The sequence below is a fragment of the Pangasianodon hypophthalmus genome, chromosome 2 (assembly GCF_027358585.1).
Source record: "Pangasianodon hypophthalmus isolate fPanHyp1 chromosome 2, fPanHyp1.pri, whole genome shotgun sequence".
Taxonomy (NCBI): domain Eukaryota; kingdom Metazoa; phylum Chordata; class Actinopteri; order Siluriformes; family Pangasiidae; genus Pangasianodon; species Pangasianodon hypophthalmus.
Window position 1 is genome coordinate 23,773,872 of NC_069711.1, and position 7,222 is coordinate 23,781,093.

The window sequence follows — 7,222 nt, forward strand, 5'->3', positions numbered from 1 at the left end:
CACGTAGTGGCCTTTGATGGACTGAAGATGAATGAATGAATGAATGAATGAATGAATGAATGTGCCTCCAGATGCTATACAATCCCTGCTGAAAAAATCAATAGAAACCATCACAGAAATTCTAATGGTTTCCACTACAAATGCCATTACAAACCATCAGCTCACCATTAAAACCATTATCATTACTGGTCCTTAATGGTATCCACTAGACATAACATGCCACCAGTAGAAGGCAACATATTACCAATAGAGACCCACAGGGACCATTACAGTTTCCATTAAAACCAGTAGAATTCCCATTATAACCATTAAAACCATTACAAATTCTATGAGGGTTTCTACAGTTTTTAGCACGGATGGCTGAGCTGCATTACTGGAAGGTTTAGTGCTTTCCGACATTAGGAGGCGCTCTTTCACAGTTCAGTCCTTGTCCTTTTCAGCTCTTTTTTTTTTGCCTTTTATGGAGTTTTGTAGGCGTCGCTAAATGTAAATCAGCTGTGCCGTGCACGCGCTTGGTAATTGGCGGCTGATTAGTGTATATATAGGCTACACATGCGTATGAACAAAGTCAGAGACGCTTGTAAACGTAGCGGGGATTAGTAGTTCAGTTTGGCCAACGAAAACATTTACACACCACTTTACTCAAAAAATGATAACTGAGGCCATTATATCTAATAGCACACGTCTTAATTTAATCAGGTGATATACAAGTCGCTAATAACTGGTCCAGTTACATCACTGTGTGTGGTTTCTTTGTGCTTATCTGAAGTAATTTGTTGCTAACAGTTCAGTAGCTCACCTCAGAATGCTTCTTGTAACAAAACCAGTAAAAAAGTGAAGACTGAAAGGGAAGAAAAAGACTTGGACAGGGCAGAGCTCCAATATTTAGATGATTTTTTACATCTGGTTGTGTTTGGTACGTCGTCTCTATCCTCAGGAGTTAGCGCTGCTTGGTAAGTGGTGAACTATCATAACATTAGCATAGGCTAATGCTTTGGTACTTTAAATACACATGCTAATTAGTTAGATAAATGCTGGAGTTTATGATATATTGGTGTCTTTTTATAGTGTAGTGAAATGTCACTGTTGAAAGAAAAAGCTCATCATATTAGTAAATAACCTACCTGGCTTTACTGTGGTCATGGCCGCTGTGCTTGTATTTGCATCTTGTGTTGTGATTTTTTAAACTTTGCTAATGCTGTTGTTGCTTTAACACACATCCTATTGGGTTTGGTGTAAATGTCTTGCTTATTTAATTTTTAAACATTATATGTCCTATGTCAATTTTGACTTTTTATGAGGATGTCAAATGAAAACTTTTTTTTTTTTTTTTTTTAAAGTTATTTTCCTCTGTTTATTGCAAATAAGTGTTTCAAAAGTGTATAATCTTTCTACATAATCTCTATTTTGCTGAATATTCCAGTGCTTAACAAGTGTCCGGATTGCTCTAGGGGGGGGGAAAAAAAAAAAAAAAATTGAATACATGTTGTACTTTTCAAGGTGCAATAGTTGAGATTTTATTTATATATATTCTTGTATAAATAATGTGGAAGATGGTGGTGTTCTTTCAGCTGCTCCTGTTAGGGGTGGCCGCAGCTGATCATCGGTCTGCACATTCGATTTGGCACAGTTTTTACACCGGATGCCCTTCCTGAAGCTACCCTTCCCAATTTTATTCGGGCTTGGGATCAGCACTGGGAGTGCGCTGTCATGTGTAAGTGGAGTTGGTTCTCTGGCTGGGATTCGAACCCGGGCCACAGTGGTGAGAGAGCTGAGGCCTAAACACTCTGGAAGATAACATAACATGCTTAAAAAAAAAACATGCTTAAAAAAAAAAAACACCACATTAAACGGTGGCCTTAGCAAAAGTGTATTCAGTCACTGAGAAAATCTCTTTGGAAAACTGAATTCTGGGCTGGAATGGCATTCACAATATGATTCACAATATTGAAATGCAGTTAATCTGGATTTTTTTTCCTCTTCAGATTTTGGTCCAGATATTAGTGTCGTTCCTGTTGTAAAACCAGCTGCTCTGCTTTTCCTTAAAAGGTAATTTATGATTCATATGTAGTTTCAACAGACTGGGTGGGGTCTCTTGGGGTAAGGCCGGGTGTGTCCTGAACTATGTGTCCGTGTACGTAACGTGGCTGACGCGAATATCCTGCACAGTGATATACATGTCCCAGAATAGCTGTTGTGAAATCAGTAAACATGGTTTGAATGGAAACCTGCTGGACAGGGATGTGTTGGCTCTGACGTGCAATCTAGAGGATGTCGCTGTTAATCCTCCACGTAGAAGTACAATTGGAATTCACCTCTCAGACAGCAGAGGGCTCTGAAAATGACACTGCTCCTTTAAACGCTCGGTTGATTGTCGGCCTCAATCTGCAAATCAGCACCAGAAACCTTGTTAAGACCTAGAAAACCTATGAAATAGTGAATTCAAATGCTGGCACATGAGACTGACAAATATTTCAGGCAGTTCCTGGAGATGTACAAGCATGTCAATGAATTCTGACAGTGCAATCTTCAGCCTGCATGATGAGAGCCAGCTCTAAATGTCCACCGCTTCCACTGACGGGTCACGTCCCACAGCGGGGGAGACTGGAAAGAGCAATACTCATTGTTGTGCAAAAGTGAAATGTAACATTAGCAATAGGATCTCATTTTTAGCACTAATTGTGTTGAATATATAGATAGAGCAATAGGGGTATGGACTGCTGAGCCTCTTCTGTAGGTTAAAGTGATGGAGTCTTTCTGCTTGTGTCTCATTGGCACAGTGCTGCAGGTTATTTTGAGTGGATTTACTGTACATCATTTGTAGTTTGCATTTCCTTTGTGTTTGTTGCATTCCTGAGTATTAGCACTTACTCAGGCCATCAGAATTAGTTAGGCTTTGTGTTCTTCCTACAACTTTCATTGCAGGTTTGTTGTCACACATCAGTTCCTATGAAACTGCAGACTGATTGCTCAGTTATATGCCACATTTACTGGGTGCAAAGTGGGAGACAATTGCTACATTGCTTTATTGCTCCCATAATTTTTTTTTTTTAAGTTGATATTTGTTTCTTTCCTTTTGCTTAAGATTAATGATCAGAGATTTGACTGAAGCCTTTCTGTGAAACCAGCTTATATACAAAACTAATTTGGAGTTTTTGAGTGTGGTCACTTGTTTTAATGCTTTTAAAAATTAAAACTTAATTACTTGCCTTAACTCCCTGGAAGTGTTGTTTTTCTGACAAGTTCTTTTTTAAAAATTCATTATTTTAGTATTCTGTGTGTTTAATTCGTTCAATACTTGGTTTTGATTTGGTTTCAGTGGGAGACGATAGAAAAGAAGAAAAAGTGCAAAACCTCTTTGCTCACAGGATATGACTGAATCTGTACCAGCATGTCTGTTCAGACAGGACATATATTAGCTGAAGTTATTTCTATTGGTTCTTTTATAGGAGGTACAGTGTACTTTATACTGCCACAGGCACATACAGTCTGTAAAAATGACTGACATGTCATCGTTCTCTCTGTCGAGCTACACACACTACTCCGGAGTTACCAGTGATCCTGACGACTCCTGCTATCCAGTCCTGCCTTCTCTATCGTGATGTCCCACATGGACAGCCTAAAAATCATCATGATGGTTCTGTGAATGGTAGCACAGAGACACCCTAAGGATGGCTGTGGATATTCTTCCTTGGCTAGCCTAAAGACTAATTTCTACGAACAGTTTACACTCAAGTCTCCATCATGGAACAGTTAATAACTTCAGTTTGATACGACAAACTTAAAGTTAAAACTCTAATGAATACAGAAATGATTGTAATGCTCATACTAAGTTCCTGTTAACACACTTGGCAATTTTTGACTATATAGTGTACAGTTATTGAAGAGAAACTATTTAGAATCATATTATCCAGTGTCACCCAGATGAGCATGGGTTTTCTTTTGAGTCTGGTTCCTCTCAAGTTTTCCTCTTGTCGTCTCAGGGAGTTTTTTCCTTACCACCATCACTTCCGGCTTGCTCATTAGGGATAAAGTTACACATTTAAAATCTATATTTGGAATGTATGTATTTCTGTAAAGCTGCTTTGTGACAGTGGCCATTGTTAAGTGCTATACAAATAAAATTTAATTATGTGATTGGACATTTGTTATTGTTGACTTTTTCCAAAATACAGATTAGAGTGTTTCCCTCCATTTTTTTTTTTTTTTCAGCCACTCACTATTTCAGGCTTATAACAAATAATTTTGTGGAAATGCTATTCTTCTTTTGGAAGTCATATTTGGATTGGACTAGTATTTCATGGTGGTGTAATTATTAAAGGAGTGTCCAAATCAATCATGTCATTTTTACGGACTGTAATACTTTTGCTGTAAATATAGATAATATAGTACAATACAGATTATACTGTATTTTATCTTCTATAAAATGAAGAGTAGAATTATCAGGTAATACACAGTACTGTGCAAAAGTCTTAGGTACATGCAAAAAAATGCTGTAGAGCAAAGATGCCTTCAAAAATAATGAAATTATAGTATTTTTTAAATGTAGAAACATTTAAAGAGCAGTAAACAGTAATAAATGAAAAAGTCCATATTCGTTGTGATGATCCTTTAATTTGAAAAAAAAAAAAAAAGTAGTCGTCTCAGGTACAATGTGTGCAGTTTTATAAGGAAATGAGCTGTAAGTGTTACTGAGCATCTTACAGAAGCAGCCACAGTTCTTCTGGAGACTTTGACTGTCAGACTTGCTTCTTATTTCTGCAGTAAAACCCAGCAGCCTTCATTGTTTGTTTTGCCTGAAAAGTGTCTCTGTAATATGCTGCTTTCTTCACTGACATGCAAACATTTTCTATAACATTTAAGTTTGTGCTGGAAAACTAATGTTTGGAAATGTAAAATGTTTTTCATAAAATAAACATCTATAACAAAGTTTGTTGCCTAAGTCTTTTGCACAGTACTGTATATCAAATCCCTCACAAGAACCCATATAGATTATATCCTGTGGGAAAAGAGGTTTGTTTTTTTTTTTTTTAAAGCTTTTTCTTCAGTGTAAAGACACTCCAGGAAGTGCTCCCTTTTATTCTATCACAATAACATAGACGACGTTTAAAAGCAACGCTTCTGGGGTCTTGGGTAACTTATTGACTTCCTAATACATTTGAAGCCTAAACATGTTTTGGTCATGTGACCTAGTGATCAAGCACAACTTGTGCAGCTACAAGCCCTACAACACATGCTTATAATAAAGGTCAAATATTGTATTAAAGTGCGGTACACATGTATGCGTGGTCATCAGACGAAAACTTCCATCATGAAGACGCTCCATCTCTGTGATTCATACAGAGATCACGTATCCTGTACAAATCAATCATAATTACTCCACATGTCCTCTGACAATATTACTTAACAGATGCGTTTGGATATCTTATCCTGGAGAAAGAATGGTTATGGGATTTGATCTTTTTGGTTTTTGTTATATATGCAAGGATGAGCAAAAAGACTTTTGTACAAAGATTTCATAGTTACTGTTTTGTTTTGTTTTCCCCACAGGCTTGTGTCTTTTTTTAAATGGCCAGTTAATACTGTGATAACTGATTAGACTAGGTTATCATGCTATGAAAATTTCAAACCTTAAAACCTCTAGTAGTTTCTGAAGATGAATAAATGAATCACTTAATCAGTTGATACTTTAGTGTAGTAGAGCGTGTACATAAGCACAACTGAAGCATTGAAGAGAACCATTGGTAAACAAAACCACTGGTATTAACAAAATCATTTTGGAAGACAAACAGTGGACCTGACTGTCTAACCAGATGCCATCCCACATGCATCAGTTTCCCTACACCTAACACTAACACCACACTAATGACAACCCCGCACAACAGCACACTCAGTGTACATTTCCCATAGTGAAGTTTTATGTCTCTTCTGGCATAAAGCAGAGGCTACCCCGATTCCAGCCCTAGTTCTTTCTCTCTCTCTCTCTCTCTCTCTCTCTCTCACACACACACACACACACACACACACACACACACACACACACACACACACACACAGCTTTACAGTTCCACAATCACTCACTAACACAGCAGAAGTTGTGGTCTGCACTCATACAATGCAATTATTTCCCTCCTGATTTAACAGATACAATAAAACAGCAAAGGATTCGCCTGCATTCGCACTTCACAGCTGTTTTATTACCTGTAATATCTCTCTCTCCATCAGAAAAAAATACTAAACCTGTTTGCCAGTTTGTCGTGCTTATGTTTGATTGCTCCATGCCACAGTATTGTGGTGTACATAAACTCCACATCTCTTCAGGAGGGAAAACAACTTCATACATCTTTTCTGTCTACACAGGATGTCTAGCAAGCAGTGATTAAAAGGATGCAGTGCCGTAGTCATGGGTGAGGGAAAGACAGTAGAGCAAAGGATGTAACTGAAATAGATGGGGCGCGTGCCAGAAAAAAATTTCAGCATTCCTCAGTGATCCAAATGCATTTTAGATTACACACCCCCGGTCTTTTAGTCATTCACTGGCTTTCACTTAAGAGCTGCTATTTATGAGCTTGTTTTGAGGTAATTTTTGAACATGCTAGACTCTTGCCACACAATTACAAAAAAGACACTCCTTTTATAGACTCAGAGTTCCCCTGAGTTTGTTTTATTGTTTGGATATGGCCTCCATATTAATTCTTATTTAATTTCAGATTTAATTTCAGCAGTCTCTTGTCAAAAATGTGATGCATAGTAGCAGCTGTTGGAAATGTGCAGTAACTAAAACAGAGCTACACTCCTCACTAAATTTTTACTCATATTGATCTTCAGTGTGTCTTATGGCTGACTCATTCGGCTGCATTTTCAAATGAAATCCTTCACATCCAAAGAGAAATATCACATTCAGTGAATGGAGAAAATTTTTGATGCAACTTTCTGTGGTAAACTTCCTACCTCCATAAATTAACATCTGCCTAAAGCTATTTAAAAACAGCTTCATGTCAGCATCTGAAATGAGAAAACAGATGGTGAGAGTAGGAGTAAACATGTTAAACAATATTGTAACACAAGCCTGGTTTCAAAATGATCAATTTAAATGTTGCAATCCTTTAAAACAACAACAGCAACATTTGATGTAGCTGTCAGACTCTGTCATCCAAACAGACTGAACCATTTACTGCAGAACAACGGCACTGAGAAGAAATACACCAAAGCTTTATTCTGA

The 7,222-nt window shown here is 37.5% G+C and overlaps 1 long non-coding RNA gene across 1 annotated transcript; it reads left to right on the forward strand.

The window, feature by feature from the left end:
* Positions 1–501: 501 nt before the first annotated feature.
* Positions 502–5,749, forward strand: LOC113538279 (uncharacterized). Its single transcript, XR_003403831.3, has 4 exons — positions 502–953; positions 1,572–1,714; positions 1,986–2,049; positions 3,320–5,749. It is a non-coding gene; the product is annotated as an uncharacterized LOC113538279 (long non-coding RNA).
* Positions 5,750–7,222: the final 1,473 nt, after the last annotated feature.